Below are 12,292 nucleotides of genomic sequence, written 5' to 3' on the forward strand. Positions count from 1 at the left end.
ATGTTCCCTTTTAATGGAATTTTGTTCTTGTTTTCTGGATACTGTATTTTCCTCTTAATTCTTGGAGACTATTAATTAGTTTTGTTTTCTTTGTGCTCTTTGTCTCTCCTATTATTATTATTATTTTGTCTGTTTGTCTGGATCTTCATCTGACTTGCTGGAGTTTTCCTCAAATGTTTGGTGATCTTTTGCTAGCTGCTCGTTTTTTACATTGAAGGATGAAGAAGCCTATTGGAACCTGTGGGTTCAATCCACATCCTCCTGTGTGTGGGGAGAGGGGTTATCAGTTGGTGGGAATTCAGATACAGTTACTGTTTGGCAAGTCAGCCTTACCAAGAGGCCTCTTCCAATTCTGCAAATGTTGGCGTTGGGAACTTTTGTCTGGGTCCATTGAGTTACTTAGGAAAATTATCCAGTCTTTGGGTGTGGTTGGTGGGAGACCACCCGGTTGAAAGCTTTATGAGAGTCCCACCACTCAGCTTGCAAACCTCACATAGGACCCTGTTTCCAGCCCTGAATCACCCTTAACTCTCTCTCGGGAGGTTCTAAGCCCCTGCAGGTGTACAGAGCCAAGAAGCTCACACTTCTCTGGAATGCTAGAGAGAATACAAGCCCTTCAGGTTGTAACGTTCTTGGCTCCTTCTTTCCTCTGCAGTCGATCACTGGGCTGTCTGTCCTCAGACACTGTCTGATCCATTGCTGTCTGTCCTCCAGACACGTATTGAGCACTCATTCTCTGGTGGGCTTATACATATTTTACTGGGATCTTTTAAGGGAGAGGAGATGAACACGAATGGCCAAGCCACTATGTTTTCCCCCTTTGGATTAGGCAGAGCACGGAGAGCTACAGATACATTTAGACAATACCTCCATAGGCTTATGGGTCCTGTGTCTGTTGACATGTACCTTCTTTGTTCCTAAACAATACTAGGATAGGAATTTTCACATTGCTGGTCCATCCAGCCTGGTTGAGATTTCTTTCATTTTCTTAAATTTCAACAGTTTGGACAGTCTTGACCCTTCAGGTTTTTGGCTAGGTCCTGAGCCACCACAGAGGCAGAGTTCTTGCCCTGACCCAGCTTACTGTCAGGGAGGGAATGTGGGCAGGCAAGCCGGCAGTTACAGAACAGTACTCGAAAAGGCGATGCAGGAGGAAAGGATGCTCTGCATCTTTGTATACAACAGAGTGCACAAAAGGTTCATTTTAGTGAGCTTAAAAAACATTTTCATAGCCTTGTTATTTTTAAGAAAATCTGTTCCTTCCATAGATAAACTTAAGTATTCATCCTAATTATCATACATTTTTAATCAGTGGGAGATGAATTAGTAAGGTTTCCCTGGCAATGCTAAGCTAGTGAAAAGGGGCATTTAACTATTTTTGGATAGCCTTGAGAAAAAGAGTTGAGGAGAGTGCTCACCAAGCATGGTTCTGTGATTTCATCAATACCCAATAAGATGAGTTCATTTTAGTTCATTCCGTGCCTCTAAGCACCATTCCAGGAAAATCTGTTTCCCCTCTTCTAAGAGCATTTCAAGAGGTTGAACTTGACCATCTGGGTGCTGAGAGACTTTTGCTAATGTTGATTCTCAATATTTAGGTCTTGATCCTTTGCTCTCGATACATTAATTGAACTCCATTTGGTTTGCAAAAAGCTGCCCCAGGATTTTCCAGCTGAGATAATGAAGCCTCTGAAAATAACCCAGTGCTATAATGCAGGCATCCTCTATTCAAGCAGGTATCACCTACTGTGGGATGGGTAGAGGGGGGAGAGAGGGGGATCCACAGAGAAGGCCCTGCTCTCCTTCCTCAGCTCATGCATGGAATTTTACTTGCCTCGGGGTGGATGGTTTGGGAGCATGGAGAGCTACAGATAGATTTAGACAATACCTCCATAGGCATACAGGTCCTGTGTCTGTTGACAGGTACCTTCTTTATTCCTAAACAATACTAGGATAGGAATTTTCACATTGCTGGTCCATCCAACCTGGTTGAGATTTAAGAAATTTCAACGTTTTGGACAGTCTTGACCCTTCAGGTTTTTGGCTAGGTCCTGAGCCACCACAGAGGCAGAGTTCTTGCCCTGACCCAGCTTACTGTCAGGGAGGGAATGTGGGCAGGCCAGCTGGCAGTTACAGAACAGTACTCGAAAAGGCGATGCAGGAGGAAAGGATGCTCTGGATGCTCCTTCATGGAAGCACTGCCTAATCCAAAGTTCTGTTTCTGGAGGGGGGTGGAGGGTGGGGGCAATGGGGAATGACTATGAGAGGAAGTGATGTTTGTGCCGAGATGCAAATAATAAAAATAGAAGTTAGCCAGGTCCAGGGTTGGGGAAGGCAGACAGAAAGGGTATTCTTGACAACAGAGATAGTATAGGTCTAGGCACCGAGGCAAGAAAACACATAGCTCTGTTAAAGAACTGGAAGAAGTTCAGTCTCTTTGGAGCACTCCATGAGAAGAGTGTCAAGAGTCTGCAGAGATGGTCACGATCAGAGCTAAGCCACTTCATGTTTGGACTTTATCCGAGGTGGGGTCTGCGGCGGGAGAATGACATCACCAAGATCCCTCTGGCTTCACAGTCAGGTGGGGACTGCAGGGGCCAGACTGGACGCTGGGGGAGCAGTCAGAGGGTTATTGCAGAAATGGAGGTGAGAAATCATCCCAGCCTCTACTAGAGTAGAACAGGAACACTAAAAAGAAATGGGATGAATTGGAGACATTTTAAGGACCAGAATCTGCAGGAGCTCCTGATACAATGGGCTTGGAGGCATGAGGCAAAAGAAGGAGTCCAGAACTAGTTTTACTCTGTCATCCATGGACGTAGAGCCATGGTCTAGTCATCCCTGAGCCCTATTGCTAGGTGCTTACACTAGCGCTCGGTGAATGGGACCGAGGACAGCCATATTTTGGTGGAGAGTGGGGATCGCTAGAAGCATAGGACAAGTTTGGGCCTTTGGAGATATTGCCTTGATTGAGCATCAGACTCTGTCTTTTGGCAGTCTTATGTCCCTACCTGGATTCTCAGGTACCGTGAGAGGAGCAGTATGTCCTGCGTTTCTTCTGTATTTGCCCTCATTCTTAGAACAGCATGTAGAAATCACTCAGTAAATACAGAATGGCAAATGCAGTGATGTTGGTCAGGGTTGCTGGTGTCACTCCCTGAAGGGTTAACTGAAGAGTGTTTAATGAAGGGACCATTTTCAGAAGGGCAGATTGTGTGAGCAGAACCAAGGACGGATGGAGAAGCACCCAGGGCTCAGTCACTCCGGGAAGCTGCTCCCACCCCGGGAACAGAGGCGCAAAGAAAGAAAGTTACTGCAGCCTGGTGAGGACTGGAGCCCTGGGAGATACCGAGGCCCAGGGAGGGTTTGGGGCATGGCAGTATCCCTAACCTTCCTCCCTCCTGCCCTAGGATCTCCTGTTGGTGCTTCTGATTGGCTGCACACAACCGGACGCCAGAGTCTAGGGAGCCTGAGTGACGTGCTTAGTAGAGTTGTACTCTTAGAGCACAGAGCAAGGCAAAGAAGAACAAATCTGGAGGAGGCAAAAACAGAAAAAAAATAAAATCACGAGAAAGAAGTGCATTTACATTCTGTCTTTTTGAAAATGGGTCTGATGTATATGCAACAAGTGATAACTAGTTATGAGAAAAAGGGTTAACTCGAACACTTCATTTCCTGACCTTGTTGGATAAAAACATCTTGGACAGCCCCAGATCCATATTTACAAGGTCCTGCTTCATAAAAGATGTTATGCCCCTTCTAGAGTTTTGGTTAAGATCTCTTTTCTTTTTTTTTTAAGATTTTATTTATTTAAGAGAGAGCGCGTGCACCAGCAGGGGGTGGGGGGAGCGGAGGGGCAGAGGGAGAGGGAGAAGCAGACTCCCCGCTGAGCAGGGAGCCCAACACGGGGCTCGATCCCTGGATCCTGGGATCGTGACCCGAACCGAAGGCAGATGCTTAACGACTGAGCCACCCAGGCGCCCCAAAACTACAAAATCCTTTTAATGTTAATTTTTCTCTCACCTAAAATGCAAATCATTGACCCTGAATAGACACACTTGCAATTGGAGTGTGGTGCCTTTTCTTCCCCTTAGAATAAAACCGTCACCTCCACCTCTGTTACGAAACACACAGTAAAGGCCAAGTATTGCAATTTGTTTTCGTTTCCTGTGCTATTAAATATTCAGGCAATCAGAAGATGTTTCCTCATGTTACCTGGAAACAAAACACTAGATCCAGAAGTTAGAATTCTTGGAGCTGGTTTCTCAAGCTCTCTGGTAATATTTTTTTGTGGGAGGTGTTATGCAATCTTGAAAAGATGGTTGACTTTCAGGCCAGGCCAATCCATGTTTCATTGCTAGCTTTTCTCCTAATTATCTGCATGACTTTGGTCAATTTACATATCTTCTTTGAATTTTTTAAATATATAAAATTAGGGAGATAGTGTTTCTATGTATGTACCGTCTTATGGATTAAATAAGTTGGGACGTGCCTAATGTCTTACACCAAAGTAGGCAATTAGCAAATGCAACCTCTTCCCACTTTTTTCTATTCTAGAAATATCCATTCCTCAGGAGATCACCAAAGGATTCTTTCAGTGGCATGAAGATGCGTTAAGAATTTTTTTAGATAGTTTTATTAAGTGCTGGGAAAGCCCTGGGTAAAATATTGAGTTGAAGAGTATACGACAGCTGTTTGGACAGGTGAAAACCACACTTCGATTTTATATGTTTCTGTCTGGTGCCGCAGCTGTAGGAGTTGGCAGCTTGAAGAAGTGGGTCAATTTGCAAATAGTATCTTTAGATTAATTTCTCCGGGAAAGACAGAGACAGGGCTTGAATCACTAAGAAGGGGTGGAATTTTACCACGGCCACACAGTTTTATAGAAATATTCCAGTAAGCCTTGATGGCAGAATTCACTAGCCTGCTGTCAGATATGCAGAGAAGGAGAGTGACAGATAAAACAGCATGCATGAGCTAGCACAGGAATTTGAAGCAACATATTTCTGCTGATGCCATAGTCCTCCCAGGATCCTATTGACTTCACTTGATACTAGGCTTCCAGGCTTCACAAGTCTATTATCATTAGGTATGTGCACAGAGTCATAATAGTGCTGGTCATGGGTGACCAGCAACGTAGAACACGGGTTTTGGTCATTTTTTTTTTTCTAGTTCTACAGATCTTTCTACTGTGTTCCATCCATCTTTTCTTTCTTAATCCTTCCTAAAATGAGAAGTACACCATTTTGAGGCAGATGCTTACAGCTTTTGAGGTCTTGGAAGAGAGAGAAGACCTAACTAGGAATACCAGCACTGAGCTAAGTGAACTAACCAAACCGTTTATAACAGTATTTAGAGTGGCTGAGAACTAATGAACTGTAGCTCTCTTAGAAGTCTGCGTGTTGCGGTGGAAAGAGCTCATGGCTTTGAAAACTGACAGACCTAGGTTTAAATCCTAGCTCTTTGTGATTTTGGACACCTAATTTTACCCCTCTAAGCCCCAGTTAATCCGTCTGTAAATAATAAAATAATGAAAGCGTAGTAAGAGCCACTTTTCAGAATTTTTACACAGATAAAATGCCTCTCAAGATGAGGGGTGTATACCATCTTGGATAAGGTTGGCTATATCGGGAAATATATAAAGCCACTGAATGAAAAGGTGTACTTCCAGGAACTTGAATTCTGCTGTGAATTTTGGGAGAATAGAATTTTTTATAGAGTTCATTCACATGCATTTAAAAGCTATAACGTGAGATTTAAAACAAATTTATGCTTGCAGTTATTTTCGCTCAAACCTAGATTCCCTGAAGGTACAAGTTCACTCGTTTCAACAATTAAGAGTTCTCAGAAAGTTGTTAGAGGAACTAACAACTTTTATTATGTACATAATAATATGTGGTAAATGTTATCAGTCAGGTTACAGTGAAAGAAACAGAGACCAGTCTAGGTAACTTAAGCAGAAAGGTATTTAAGGAGTTAGTTGCTTACAAAAAAATGGGAAGGCCTTAGGTCTCCAATTGAGTCTCCATTAATGACCCTCAGGAGTCTATAAAACTGATAGAATCAGGAAAGTAGAGAACCAGGAGGTTGCCATTGGAAGTACCAAAATGGTGCAGGACCAGAGGAGTGATCCAGGAATCAGGGAACTGGGATGAGGGAATTGGCACCTTGTAATTCCCTCTTGACACCCAGGAGGCCGGTGATTGGATGCCGGCACTCCCAGCCAGCTGCCGTTGCTCCTTGCTTTTGACCCTGACATCCTTGCTCACCAGCAGTGGCCGTCAAAACCTCCACCTTCCCAATCTCACGGGAATACATAAAATAATATATTTGGCCGAACCTACTATATTTACAAAACCTTACCTCTAAGGGAATCTGGGAACATGGAATTTCTTTTTTTTAATTTTTATTTATTTATTTTTTTAGCATTCTACGTTGTAAAGAGGGTGCAATGAGGTTGCATTAGCCAGCTCACAGTATCTGTTACACAGTGTTGGCTACATGGTAGGAGCTCAAGAAATGCTCATGCTCTTCCCTCCCCGTCAAGACTCAAAATAAGAGCTTAAAGGAAACTTTGCGCCTTGATATGGTTGGAGGAGTTGTGGGAAAGGCAGTCCCTTTCCTACTGTATCAGTTTTGTTGAGTTTTGGAAACAGGTTGTTGTGGCAGAGATGCTCACCAAATAGTCCTTTTGTTCCCCCGAATTTCCACGTCTTCTTATAGTTGTGTTGGGCATTGTAACTAATTCTGGCTAATGAAATATGAGCAGAAATGATGTGTGCGCTTTTGAGCCGAGACCCTGATGGGCACATGGGTTCTTGGAGGTGCAGCTTTGAAATGGCGGAGTTTCCTTACGGCTGGCATCCCGAGTGACCTAGTGGAGCAGATCCCCACCCTACTCATGTCAGACCCCTTTGGGAATAGAACATGTAATTTTCATAAACTTTGGTTATGTTAGATGACTGAGATTTCAGGACACTTTGATACCACAGCATAAACCTGTTGTGACCAATATGATCTTCGTGGAGATGTCCTAACAACGCCGTCAAGCTGATTAATATTTACTGGGACATAGCAGTAATTCTCATGGAGCTAGGTGTATTTAGTAAATGAAATTTTTTCCCTCTCTTTCCCACTTTATGTAGTTTCCCCCCCACTTTATATAGTTTTTAATGTAGAGTCTAAAAGGAACCATATGGTTTCTTTTTTAGCTGACATTATCCAAGTGAGTGAGCATGACCTAAAGGTACCAGATAAAGGACCATTGGGCCTTTTCACACTAAGAACATGTGAAAAGCATGCTTTGTTATTGCAGTTATAGGTGTTGCTTTGGGAACTGTTATTATTTGTGGCTAATGCTCTTTCCCTGTGGGTCTAGAGGACACTGTTGTCCGAAAGGAAGTCTTGCCTCTGTTTGTTTCAGCAAAAGTAGATGTAACTAGAGTATAACCAGATTCTGTCCCAGCTAAATTTGTGTGTATGTTTGTGGCCTTTCTTCTGCCTTTCTAGATTATAATTACACTTTGAAGTAATGACCAAGACCACCAACTTTTGGTAAATGAAGAACAGAGACTTGAAAATGCTCTATTCTCTTATTTACCCTCATCTTTATTGGTCTCTTATTTTCATGCAAATTAGCTTCCACTGCAATAATTCTCAACCTTTTAAATTTTTTTTAATTTAATTTTTTTTTTTTAGATTTTATTTATTTATTTGAGAGAGAGAGAGCACAAGTGGGGGGGATCAGGGGGAGAAGCAGGCCCCCCACTGAGTGGGGAGCCCTATGCAGGATTCCATCCCAAGACCCTGGGATCACGACCTGAGTCAAAGGCAGACACTTAACCGACTGACCCACCCACGCACCTGCAGCCTTCTTGTTTAATTCTTGTCATTGCAGCATGGGTATGAAAATAAAATGATATAATGTATGTTAAAGTATTTCATAAGCTATGAAGCTGAAGAACGTAAGAGAAAAACATGCCTCACTAAAGAATTCTACACCTCCTCACCCCTTTACTGCGGCCCACAAGAAACCCAGAGGTGCCTTATCCTGAATCTCCATGTGTCACCCTTTGTAGCTCTTACCATGTGGTGGTTTTACATTTATTTGTGTCTTGATTTGACTAATCTCTGACTCTCTCACTAACTCCATGAGTACAGTGGTCTGGTTTGCCTTTGCTTGTCATGCTATCCCCAGTGCCCAGCCCAGTCAGTGATGAATAAATAGTCACTGGACAGAGGTGTGTGCCAATGAAGGGACTGATGAGCGGATGAGGGAAAGATAACACAAGGAAGACCCAGGAGATAGGGCAGAGCTTCTCAGCTTCCCCACTCAGCATTCCTACGTTCTGCATGTTACCACTGACAGGGCCAAACAGATGTTTAGAATTTCTTCTGCTATGAACTTTGTGGGGCCTTGGAAGTTCCCCAAGATACTCCTGGTCCTCAGATGGAAAAATCTTTTACAATGATTGCCTCAGTCAGTATATTAGGTTGCAAAAGCCGTGATGCACCATTTCTGAGAGGAAAACGACCTTGCATGGTACAGTATTCATGTTTTTCAAGGAACCAGGACTGTGACCTCTGTGAGCTTATTTGTAAGAGTTGGGTGGCTTTCATACTGTGATGAGCTCCGAGGAGTTTCCCGGCTTCTTTGTGACCAGTGTTCTGATTGCAATGGCAGGCCTGCAGCTTAGAAATGCTTGTGAAGGGGCGCCTCGGTGGCTCAGTCGGTTAAGCGTCTGCCTTCGGCTCAGGTCATGATCCCAGGGTCGTGGGATCCAGCCCCTGCATCGGGCTCCTTGCTCAGCAGGGAGACTGCTTCTTCCTCTCCCTCTGCCTGCCACTCTGCCTACTTGTGCGCTCTCTGTCTCTCTGTCAAATAAATAAATACAATCTTAGAAAAAAAAAAAAGAAAGAAATGCTTGTGAACCCAGGCCCAGAGGGGCTGGTGGGGAGGAGCGGGTGGTCTTGGGGGCCGCCTTGGGAAGGTCAGCGTCTGTTCCCTGGGTTTTAGACCCAGGCCCTGGAGCTAAGCTGTCATAATGGGGCTAGAGGGCCCCAGCTGCAGGCACTTCTGGGAATCTAGCAGAGTTTGTGCTGATCCAGGTTGCCCAGCTGTCCCCGCATTGACCTGCAGAGCCCAAGCAGAGAGGATGGCTTCCAGCCACAGGAAATCCACATCCAGCCTGCAGAAGCATTTCAGTCAGCATCCAACCAGGAAAGCAGACTACTCTAGGCTATTTTATTTTTATTTGTTTTTTTTGGGGGGGGGGTTTGCGCATTTTAAACAGAGGGAACGGAATGCAGTGAATTGGTTATAATGGTCAAAGATGAGCTGAGAAGCCAGCCCAGGTTTTCCTCCCTCTTGCCCTACGGTCTCCCCCAGTGTCTCCTGTGTGCAGAAGCCATGTGACACAGAAGCCCCAAGTAATCATCCCCTCGTGATACTGAGCAAAGTCACGGAGAGTGCAGGGAATGGATTTGAGGACCGACAGCACCAGGACAGGCCCAGGAAGGCACCTGATGCATCTCGAAATTTCTAGTGGTTAGCACACAGTAAGTGCCCAATAAATATTACATTGAACAGAATGAATGATCAGCACGTGGCTCTGATACTCAACTCTGTGTGTTCTGTGAAGCAAGTTATTTTATCACTTTGAGTGTATTCCTGAACATAAAGGAGAGACAATGTAGGTTCCCCATTTTCATCTTAACAAGTAGACGATTCTGATCTTTCGTGTCTCCCCAGAGGCTCTGTGTCACTTTCAAGAGCTTCTGTTCTCATTGTACAAGACTCTCTGCTCAGTAGCTTTATTACCCTGACCCCCAAGACTGACTCTGGAAGTCACTCTTTTGAATGAGCCTTTCATGTCACATGGCTTTAAAAGGATTTCTTTCTTTGATGGAGTACAAGAAACGAATACACTTCATGGCATTGGTCCCAAATATGTTGCTCTAGGATATCGCTTTAAAATATTTAATGATTTATTTATTTATTTGTTCCTTTATTTTTTCAATAGATAATACAGACATGTGGTTTACTATGCACAAAAGGACATGCAGAAGCAACCACTGTTATCAGATTTCCATGTCAAATTGTCAATTTAAGACAATTATTTCCCTGAAATTTCCAGAAGGCAAATGTATTCATTTCCTATGCCTGTAATAACAAATTACTAAAAACTGAAAGGCTTAAAACAACAGAAGTTTATTCTCTCAGAGTTCTGGAGAGATTTAGTCTACTCTTCCTAAAGGATCTAGGGAAGAATCCTTCCTTGCTTCTTAACGTATCTGGTGGCTCCCAGCAATCCTTGGCATTCCTTGGCTTATAGCTAGTTGCAGCACTCCAATCTCTATATGTCTTTACTGGCCTTCTCTATGTCTGCGTATCTCTGTATCCTTTTTTTTTCCTTTCTTTTTTTTTTCTTTTTTGAGAGAAAGAGAGAACGTGCATTCATGAATGGGGAGAGGGGGCAGAGGGAGAGGGAGAGAGAGAATCTTAAGAGGCTCCACACCCAGCATGGAGCCCGACATGGGGCTCGATTTCACAACCCTGAGATCACGACCTGAGCCAAAATCAAGAGTCGGACACTTAACTGACTGAGCCACCCAGGCGCCCCATGTCCTCTTCTTATAAGAATATTAGTCATTGGATTTAGGGCCACCCTAATCCACGATGACCTCATTTTAACGAATTATATCTGTAAGGACCCAGTTTCAAATAAGGGGTCACCTTGAGGTCCTAAGTAGACATGAATTTTGGGGGGACATTATTCAACCCACTGCAATAGGTAATGATGCTTCTCAAGTTACTCCAAAGATCATACATATATGGTGGCAAGGGTGGGGGTAGTCAGTGATTAAAAATACAGATTCCTGGCCCTATCTCAGACCCACAGAATTGGAACCTCCATAGAAGGAGCTTAGAAATCTACAGTTTTAACAAATTTTCTTATTGTGTCTAATCATTAGGTAAAGCATGGAAAAATCCTCTTTTAAAATAATCAAGCAAAAGCAAAAATCCCAAAGCATAAAACTTGATCCAATAGACTTGAGGTCAAATACTGGCTCAGTCCATATTTACTAGTTAATAACCTTGGGCATTTTATCTAATCCTTTTGGGGCTCAGTCTTCCTATCTGTAGGATGGCAGTAATAATAATGGTAGCTGAATTGTAGAGTGGCCAGAAATGGGAAGGTCACAGGTATACAGATTGTAGATGTTGGAGAACTAACGGCTAGGAGGCAGATCTGGGACTTGAACCTGGGACTTCCGAGTCCATGTCCATTGTGCACTTGCCACTGAAACCTGTCTTGCTTTTGACTTCACAGAGGAATTGTACATAGGAGTCCTTTAAAGAGCTAGTTTCTCTCAAGGAATATTAAATTTGATTCTGTTCACAAGGCCATAATATATGCACACGTACCAGAAAGTACTTAGTGAATAGAGCACTGTGTGATTTGACACCTTGGTGACACATTCTACTTAGAATCATCTACTTACCTCGCTACCTGCTAACCCCTAACAGATCTATTTCTCAAGCTACCAGTCATCCTCAGTCATCACACAGATATTACCTGCTCTGGGCAGTCTTTCCTGTCTCCATCCCTCCAGATAGAATCATTGCTATTATTATTCTGAGAAACCCTAACCATCATTTTTTTTTGGCTTTTGCTATACTAAGACCAAGGCAGTAAAGTGACAGGACTGGGCTTTGAGCCCAGCCCTTTCTGACTCCAAAGCTCATGTGACATAGAATTATCACTGTACCCTCTCTCTCTCTCTCTCTCTCTTCAAACCCCTCCCAGTGTTATCCTAACCATTCTGTATGCGGGGAGGGAAAGAAAGCCTATTTCTTCCACTGAACTGTGACCCCTTCCAGTCATTCATTCCAGAGCAAAAACCCTGTCTCATTCGTTGGTGTGTCTTGAAGTCTCAAACAATGTTTCTCAAGGTGCGATCCCAGACTGGAAGCATCAGCATCACCCGGAAATTTGTTAGAAATACAAATTCTCAGAGGTCTTTATGTGGGACCCAGTGATCTATAGTTCAACAAGCCCTACAGGTGATTGTGATGCACACTGAAGTCTGAGAACCACTGTAGGATGACAGCCCCTCCCAGCTGCTTTCCAAAACACAGTGAGATTCTCAGACGTCTGTGTACTCTTTTTTTAAAAAAGATTTTATTTATTTATTTGAGAGAGAGAATGAGAGACAGCACGAGAGGCAAGAGGGTCAGAGGGAGGAGCAGACCCCCTGCTGAGCAGGGAGCCCGATGCGGGACTCGATC

General features: G+C 43.6%; 1 protein-coding gene and 1 long non-coding RNA gene across 2 annotated transcripts in view; both read left to right on the top strand.

Annotated features, from left to right (window-relative positions):
• SNTB1 (syntrophin beta 1) overlaps positions 1-12,292 on the top strand; it is a 223,107-nt gene that overhangs the window by 105,025 nt on the left and 105,790 nt on the right. The gene's annotated exons all lie outside the window — the stretch shown is intronic.
• LOC118520565 (uncharacterized) lies at positions 2,935-3,582 on the top strand. Its single transcript, XR_004909720.2, has 2 exons — positions 2,935-3,323; positions 3,411-3,582. It is a non-coding gene; the product is annotated as an uncharacterized LOC118520565 (long non-coding RNA).

This window comes from Halichoerus grypus, chromosome 5, assembly GCF_964656455.1.
Source record: "Halichoerus grypus chromosome 5, mHalGry1.hap1.1, whole genome shotgun sequence".
Lineage (NCBI taxonomy): Eukaryota > Metazoa > Chordata > Mammalia > Carnivora > Phocidae > Halichoerus > Halichoerus grypus.